The sequence below is a fragment of the Phaseolus vulgaris genome, chromosome 4 (genome assembly GCF_000499845.2).
Source record: "Phaseolus vulgaris cultivar G19833 chromosome 4, P. vulgaris v2.0, whole genome shotgun sequence".
NCBI lineage: Eukaryota > Viridiplantae > Streptophyta > Magnoliopsida > Fabales > Fabaceae > Phaseolus > Phaseolus vulgaris.
This window is the reverse complement of record NC_023756.2, coordinates 30,802,470-30,811,727: the sequence shown is the minus strand read 5'-3', so window position 1 is coordinate 30,811,727 and position 9,258 is coordinate 30,802,470. Positions and strand designations below refer to the sequence as shown.

Sequence of the window (9,258 nt, the reverse complement as noted above, 5' to 3'; positions counted from 1 at the left end):
ACTAATCCTTATTTTTCCAATTGAAACAACTAATTCTTTGTTTGTTTTCTTATTGATCAGTGCCAACACAATTAATTCAAAACTCTTTTAATTGTTCTGTTTTTATATTTAGCGATTATTGTACTCGATAATTCACTGTTCCTTGTGGGATTGATATCCGTCCTTAGGGACAATTATTACTTTTGACAAACGCGGTGCACTTGCCGTAAAAAGTCATCAAGTTTTTTTGCGCCGTTGTCGGGAAACAGGTTTGATTTGTTGAGTATAATTTCCTAAATATTGTGAATATTTTAATTGTTTTGATTTGTTTTGATTTTGTTTATTTTATTTCATTGTAGATTTTATTTTATTTTAATTTACAGATTTTCTGTTTTAAAAAAAATTGTTTTTATTTTTTTTTTCTTTACGTTATTTATGTTAGTTTGTTTTTATTTTTATTTTATTTTATTTTGATTTTAATTTTGTTTTGTTTTCTTAAATTTTATTTCGTTTTTTTTTCTTATAGATTTAGTTTACAGATTTAGTTTACGTAGTTTATTTGTAGGTAGTTTTATTTAGGTTTACGTAGTTTTTATTTATTTGTTTTAATTAATTATTTTTACGTAAGTTAGTTAGAAATTTTGTTAGTTGTTTACAATTATACTTTTCAGTTTTATTCTTGTTTAGCTTTATTTTATTTTATTTATTTATTTTATTTCTTGTATTTATTTTTTATTTTTATGTACGTTATTTCTTGTTTTTAAGTGTTTTCTTTTATTCTGTTTTTAGTTTTGGTTTTATCTGTATTTTTTTAATATTTTTGTTATTTTTCTCTTAACGTCATTTTAGTGTTTTATTTTTGTTTTTGTTTTATTTTTATTTTATTTTGCAGATTTGTTTTGTTTTTATTTTACTTTTTCTTCAAAGGAAAAAAATACTCTGTTTTTTTTTTCACTAATATATTTTAGGAAGAAAGCAACATGGCAGAAGAACAAGCATCACCTACTAAGAGGACACTTGGAGATTATGTCATGTACCAAGGACCAAGACATTATTCTAGTATCGCAATACCTGCTACCGCTAAGGCCTTGAAAATAAATCCTAATTTTCTCACTCTCATCATTACTCATCAATTCAAAGCAATGGATCATGAGGATCCATGTTCACATTTGTCTACATTTTATGAATTGGTGGGAACAATGGGCTTTTAATCAAGTGATCTTGAAAATGCTTATATGCGTTTGTTTTCTTTGTCATTGGCAGGAAAGGCTAAGGATTGGCTCAGATCACTTCCAAATCAGAGTCTCACTAGTTGGAAGGAGGTAGAGGAAAAATTTCTGCAAAGATTTTTTCCAATTTCTCGCTACAACAAAGCAAAGTCTGAAATTTCTGTGTTCAGACAAGGAGTAGATGAATCATTCTGTGAGACATGGGAAAGATTTAAAATGTTACTTAGAAAATTCCCAAATCATGGGTTTGAAGATATTGCTCAACTGAGCATATTTTTCACCGGTCTCAGATCTAACACAAAGATGCTCCTAGATGTTGCAGCTGGCGGCACAATGATGGCTCTTGATGTAGAACAAGCGACAAGGATTATTGTTGCATTGGTGTCAAATGATTATCAAGCCCAACATGATATACAAAATACTCAGAAGGAAGGGTCGTTAGAAAATGCACTCTTGGCTCAAAATAAAATTCTGACACAGCAGATTGGGCAACTAACCGCACAAATGGCTAAATTGCCCCAACAGTTATATGTTGTGCATTCATCTCAAAGCCAGAGTCAATCAATCATGTGTGATTTTTGTGGAGGTGATCATCCTAATGGTCACTGTTCTTATCTGAACAATTCATCTGAAGTTGAGGATTCATCCATGCTTGAAAGAATGAGTAAAGTTGAAGAAGCCCTAACAAAGCTTGTGATAATGGAAGAAAATAGCATGACAACGATCAGGAATATAGAGATCCAAATGGGAAAAGTGGCTAAAAAATTTGAAGAAATACAAAGTGGTCAGTTTTTAGTTGACAACCAAACCAACCCAAAAGAGCATTGCAATAAGGTAATAGCTGAAAAAGAAGATGAGACTGAGGAGTTAGAGAGAGAAATGAAAAGAAGTGAGGAAGAAAAAATTAAAAATAAGGAGAGAAGTGTTCTTGAAAAAGATTTATCATATCCTCATCCTCCTTCAAAAACAGAGAAGGACAGAAAATTCTTTGACAAATTGCTCCCTAGGAATTATTTTGCAGGAAATCTGAAGCAAGATTCAACATTTGAGAGATTTCTGAAGAATAGGAGCTATATTAAAGAGAGAAATAGAGAGTTGGAGGCTAGATGCAGTATCATGACTCAAAGGGACTTGCTTCAAAATTCTAAGAACTTAGGTGGTTTTAATCTTCCCGTGTCTATAGGTGTTTTATCTGTGGACAAGGCTGCACTGTATTTAGGCGATTTGGAGGTTCAACCCACCAAGATGCAGTTGGCAAAAGGATCCATCAAAGATCCTTATCGTGTGGTTGAAGATGTTCTTGTAACGAGGAAGAATGCATACAACATGATGCAACAAAGAGAGTTGTCCATCTTGAAATAAACAGGCGTCAAGCTAGATGACGTTAAACGAGCGCTTACTGGGAGGCAACCCAGTCCACATTTTAGTTTTATGTTGTTTTATTACCTTTGCTGATTTTATTTAAACTAAAAAATAAAAAATAAAAGTAAATAAGAATAATAAAAAAGAAAATCCTATATGCCTCCTAATCATTTTGCAGGTTATGTATTTTTGACCTGGGGACAGGTTCTATTATTCAGGGGGGCAGATCCAGCAAATGAAGCAAGACTGTAGATAAAAATTTTAACAAAATGCTGGATGACTTCTTAAGAATAGAGGATTGAACAAAAATATGGTTTTATCTCTCCAATTCTCTTTTCTTTTCAGTTATTTGGATTTTTTCTTATTTTATTTATTTTATTTTTCGGTTATTTTGTTTTCTGTTTATTTGCTTATTTGTTTGGTTTGTTTTTATTGCTTATTTTTTAATAAATTTCCTGTTTTATTAGTTTGGTAATTTTAAGTCTTGAATTATCTTTCTTGACTAAATTTCAGTTTTAATTTGTTTGTTTTCTAGTTTTTTTTTTCAAATTAAAAAGAACTAGAATATTAATTTTGAATTGTGGAAAAAAGAATTTGTGTTTAAATATTAAGTAGTGGGATGAATTAGACACAGGTTAGAAAAGAAAATATGATTGAATCCTTATTCAAATGTAGTTAAAATTATGATACATGAAAATTTAACAGGATGATTGATTAGGACAGATAATGACAAGACAAAAGGAATGAGACCATTTAAACCAAGTGAGTGTGTGAACCTTAAAAATTTGAGAGTTTTACTGATGAATTGACAGTTGTGGTTGCTTAATTTTTATTTTTATTGCATCATAAAAGAGCATGAAGATGATTGGGGCATTTGTTTGTGTTAATTAGGAGTCAGGGCTAAAAAGCCAACCTTTATATTAGAATTCCATTTTTTTTATATTCCCTTTGGGCCAAAATTTTTTTTGTTAATATTGCACCTTAACCTTTATTGATATAATTTTCTACCCTTTAGCATGCCTAAGGAAGGAGAACATAGATGCAATACATATAGAAAAGGGAATGGTTGGTTCTGATTTTGAAAGTTCAAAAAGTTGAAAATAGGAAGAATCTTTTCCTATTATTGAAAACAAAACAAAAAAGAAAGAGAAACAGAAGAAGAAAAAGAAATTAAAAAAAGAAAGATAGAAAAAAATTTCATGAAAATCATGAAAAGAAAGAAAATGAGGAAAAAGGTGACATCGAAAGAAAGTGGTAATTAGATAACATATATGTTCTCTATAATTGAATTGAAGGTATGTTCTTCTTCTTTAAGATGTGCATTTTGTTATCTAAGAAAAACCAATATTTTTGGAAGCCCAACCTCATTACAACCCTGTAAAAGACCTCAAGATTCATGTTTCTAATATATTTGTGATTTGAAGATGAAATGAAAAGGAACTGTGATTTGTTATGATTCAGTAAAAATAAGAGAGAAACACTTACCCATGAGCATATGAGAAGATATTCCTTGATGAATTGTCATTTATTTGTTTTGATTTGATCCTGGAAATTGATTGTGTCTATAATTATCTATATTTGAATTTGGAAGCATCATAAGTTTCTAATTTGATCTGTTGTTTAGTGAATTAAGCTGTTTGATATTTAAATTCAAATATATTCATTTACTTTGCTTGAGGACAAGCAAGATTCTACGTTGGGGAGAGTGATAAGTGTCTAATTTCAGTAATATTTCATATTAAAATATAGGCACTTATGAGGATTTATTGCTAATTTACATATAAAATAATTCCTAATTTATGAATTTATACCTTTTTACATTTTTATGATCTTTATTTGAATAAGAGTATTTTATTCTCAATTTTGGTGTTAATTGCAGATTTCTAAGAAAGATTGGAGATTTGGATTAAAGATGAATGATTTGAGCTAAAAAGATAAAGATAGAAGGTCCCAGAATGGAAAAAGATGCAAAGAAAGATTGGGCCTTTTTTTATGTTTTATCATTTAGCCCATTAGCGCGACACAATAAACAACCTAACCCTAGAAAACTAGGATAAATAGAGGGCTAGAGGCTCAACCTTAGGGTGCCAGATTGAAAGGAAAACACCATAGAGTGAATTGTAACCCAATTGGGAGAATGGAAGGTGATAGAAGTATGCGTGGCTAATTCTACCCTTTGGGATTGGGAGTAATCTGCTCAAACTCTTATGTATTCAGGTGATATTTTATATATTAATATTCAGTTCTTGATTGATTATTGGTATTGTTGTTTTACTTTTAATTTTCCGTGACAAATTGAGAATCTTAAATTTGACCAGGAGGTATTTTTAGGGTTCGGACCTAAACAACAATACTTCACATATTTGAGTGCTAGGAATAGACTTGAAATGTTAATTGTTATTAAACGTCTGAGCTTCGTTCTAAGTTGTTCTTATAATTATGCGAGGGATCGATAGTTAGGGGACATTCTTACGGATTTTATATGCGAGGAATCGATATAAATGATTTTTATACGGGCATCAATTTCAATCAAAGAACTTAATATTGACATGCTAATCAAAATACTTGAGAGTGAGAGAGATGAAACTAATCCTTATTTTTCCAATTGAAACAACTAATTCTTTGTTTGTTTTCTTATTGATCAGTGCCAACACAATTAATTCAAAACTCTTTTAATTGTTCTGTTTTTATATTTAGCGATTATTGTACTCGATAATTCACTGTTCTTTGTGGGATCGATATCCGTCCTTAGGGACAATTATTACTTTTGACAAACGCGGTGCACTTGCCGTAAAAAGTCATCAGGAACACATAGTTAAATTTTGTCCTCATCTTGTGCCAAACGTTACATGTGTTAGATGCCATTGATATGGTCATGCTACGAAGGACTGTCGTGCCAGACTTCCAGTCCCAAATATTATTGGAGTGTAGCAGAATAATAATCACAAACCCAAAGCTACTGGTAGAGTTTTTGCCATTAGTGGAGCTAAAGCTTCGCAGTCCGATAGCCTTGTTAGAGGTCTTAAGTTTCTAGTCCGAGAGTTAGAAATTGAGTTGGTGGTATCTACACCAACAGAAGGTATTATAGTAACTTCTTCCATGTGTGCTGAGTGTCCAGTAATTATAGATGGGCAGAGATACAAAATCAACATGAATTGTATGCCTCTAAAATATTTGGAGGTTATATTAAGAATGGATTGGTTGTCTGCTAATCATATCCTTATAGAAAATGGTCGGAAGAAGTTAATTTTCCCTGAATTAGAAGGAATGCAGGTTCTCTCAACTCATCAGTTTGAGAGAGAGATACAAGAAGGTGCAGAATGTTTTCTGCTCTTGGCTTATTCTATAGTTACAGATAAAGTACAAAAAGAGATGTTTGTAGTTCAGGAGTTATGGATGTATTTCCTGATGAGATTCTTGGACTTCCACCTAAAAGAGAGATAGAGTTTGCATTAGATTTGATTCCCAGAGCAGGCCCTATGTCAATTTCTCCACACTGAATGGCACCAGCGGAGTTAGCGGAATTGAAGAAACAATTCGAAGACTTATTAGAGAAACAATTCATTCGACCTAGTGTTTCTCCATAGGGAGCTCAGTGCTATTAGTGAAGAAGAAGGATGGTTCATCACGACTATGCATAGATTATAGACAATTAAACAAGTTAACAATCAAGAATAAATATCCTCTTCCTAGAATTGATGATCTGAAGGATCAGTGGCATGGGGTAGTTGTCTTTTCTAAGATAGATTTTCGCTCGGGTTATCACAAAATTTTAGTGAAAGCGGAGGATGTTCAGAAGACTGCTTTTAGATCAAGGTATGGTCACTATGAATTTCTGGTTATGCCATTTGGTGTAACCAATGCTCCAACTATCTTCATGGATTATATGAATTGAATCTTCAGACCTTTCCTCGATAAGTTTGTGGTAGTGTTCATAGATGATATCTTGATCTATTCTCGTACAAGAAAAGAACATGCAGAACATCTTAGAACTGCCCTGAACTTTTTGAGAGAAAAAAAGTTATATGCTAAACTTTCAAAATGTGAGTTATGGATGTCAGAAATACAATTTTTAGGACATGTTATCTCTGCACAAGGAATAGCAGTAGATCCTTCTAAAGTTGAGGTTGTACTTCAGTGGGAACGTCCTAAAACAGTTACAGAAATTAGAAGCTTTGTTGGGTTAGTAGGATATTACAGGAGATTCATAAAAGGTTTTTCTAAAATAGTGGCTCCTTTAACCCAATTGACTAGAAATGGTTATCCTTTTGTATGGACTGAACGATGTGAGAGAAGCTTCGAAGAGTTGAAAAGAAGGTTGACTAATGCTCCTTTATTGACAATCCCTGATACCAATCAGTCTTTCGAAGTTTTTTGTGATGCTTCCTATTTGGGTTGTGTTCTGAAGCAGAATAAGAAAGTTGTTGCCTACGCTTCTCGTCAGTTAAAGGTGCATGAAAGAAATTTTCCAACTCATGATCTAGAATTGGTAGCAGTTGTCTTTGCTTTAAAAATATGGAGACATTTTCTTTACGGAGTTAGTTTTAATGTGTTCAGTGATCATAAAAGCTTGAAGTATTTGTTTGATCATAAGGAGCTAAATATGAGGCAGAGGAGATGGATTGAATTTTTAAAAGACTATGATTTCTAGCTAATATATCATCCTGGGAAGGCAAATGTTGTTGCAGATGCGTTGAGTCGTAAAAAAATACAAATGTCGTTGCTTATGATTAGAGAGCTAGCAATGATTGAAGATTTCAGGAGTATGAATTTGGAGGTTTCCATGTCTTCAAATTGCATTAGTTGTAATATACTTGTTATAACTAATGAATTTCTGGAGAAGGTGAAAGAGAAGCAGTTTGAAGATTCGAAATTGAAGAATTTCATGGGCTTATTAAATACTGACAAAGCTAAAGACTTCTCTTTAGGAGTGGATGGTATTTTGAGATTCAGAAATAGAATATGCATACCAGAGGATAATGAACTAAAGCAAACAGTGTTATCTGAAGGTCATAAAAGTAAACTCAGTTTAAATCCAGAAATGACCAAGATGTATCAAGATCTGAAGAAGTCTTATTGGTGGCATGGCATGAAGAATGATGTAGCCAAGTTTGTAGCTGCTTGCTTGACTTGTCGGGAATCAAAGATTGAACATCAACGACATGGAGGCATGTTAACTCAGTTAGACATTACAGTGTGGAAGTGGGACAGTATCTCAATGGATTTTGTTACCCATTTACCACGTACTTTGCAGAAGCATGACTCTGTTTGGGTCATAGTGGACAGGTTGACAAAGACGGCACACTTCCTACCTATAGACTTGAGAATCTCTATGCAGAAGTTGGCCAAGATTTACATAGATGAAATAGTCAGATTGCATGGTGTACCCTCTAGCATAATTTCTAATAGAGATCCTAGACTCACCTCCAGATTCTGGCAAACACTTCAAGAAGCATTGGGGACTAAACTCAGACTTAGTTCAGCATACCATCCTCAGACTGATGGGCAATTAGAGAGAACTATCCAGTCCTTAGAGGATTTGCTTAGGACTTGTGTGTTAGATCATTTGGGCAGTTGGGATGAAATTCTACCATTGGTAGAGTTCACCTACAATAATAGTTACCAAGCTAGCATAGGAATGGCTCCTTTCTAGGCATTATACGGAAGAAAGTGCAAGACACCTCTGTGTTGGTTTCAGGATGGTGAGAGTGTGTTAATTGGACTAGAATTAATACAACAAACCAATGAGAAAGTCAAAATGATTCAGGAAAGATTGAAAACATCTCTCAGCAGGCAAAAATCTTATGCAGATCAAAGAAGAAGACCTTTAGAATTCTCTGCGTGTGAGCATGTCCTTTTTAGAGTTACACCGTTCACTGGTTGAGGAAGAGCACTCAAATCCAAGAAATTGACTCCTAAGTTCATATGACCTTATCAAATTCTCAGGAGAATAGGCCTTGTGGCTTATGAAATTGTTTTGCCTCCTCCTTTAGCTAACATTCACAATATTTTTCATGTATCTCAGCTAAGAAAGTTCGTATCTGATCCTAGCTACATTCTAGAGTCTGATTCCATCCAGGTGAAAGAAAATTTGTCATTTGAAGTGAAGCCAATCAGAATTTTAGATTCACAAGTGAAACAACTTCGTGGAAGAAGTATTCTCATGGTGAAAGTATTGTGGGATCCCTTCTCTGTAGATTCCACGTGGGAAATTGAAGAGGAGATACGAGCATCACACCCTAATCTCCTTCTTGGTAAGTTCATTTTCGAGGACGAAAATTTTTGTAGTTTGAGATAATGTGACAGCGTTAAAAAAAACGCACAACATAACCTTACCCCCCCTGCACCACAGTACTGTTGATTTTGGCTTAATCCAAGTCCCACATCGGTAGGTTCATTGTTTGGGAAGGAGGTTTGAGGGTTATAAATTAAACTCTCCTCCTTCACTGTTAAATATCCCAATTTGTAATATCTTCTCCCATAATAATAAAAGGGAGTTGTTTCAGCGGTGCTCGGAGATTAGGCTAAATTGGCCGAACTCCGTTAACAATTTTCTAGTGTGTTTTATCCTCTTTATCTCTTTTATTATTCCGCTTTATTTATTCAATATTATTTGTCGGGTAGCTCTGTTAGGGTTTTGTTTTAGTGGGAAAATTACCCGTTTTTTCCAACAAGTACCTCTTTTATT

The 9,258-nt window shown here is 33.3% G+C and overlaps 1 pseudogene; it reads right to left on the bottom strand.

The window, feature by feature from the left end:
• Positions 1-1,350: 1,350 nt before the first annotated feature.
• LOC137838960 (small nucleolar RNA R71) lies at positions 1,351-1,456 on the bottom strand (annotated as a pseudogene).
• Positions 1,457-9,258: the final 7,802 nt, after the last annotated feature.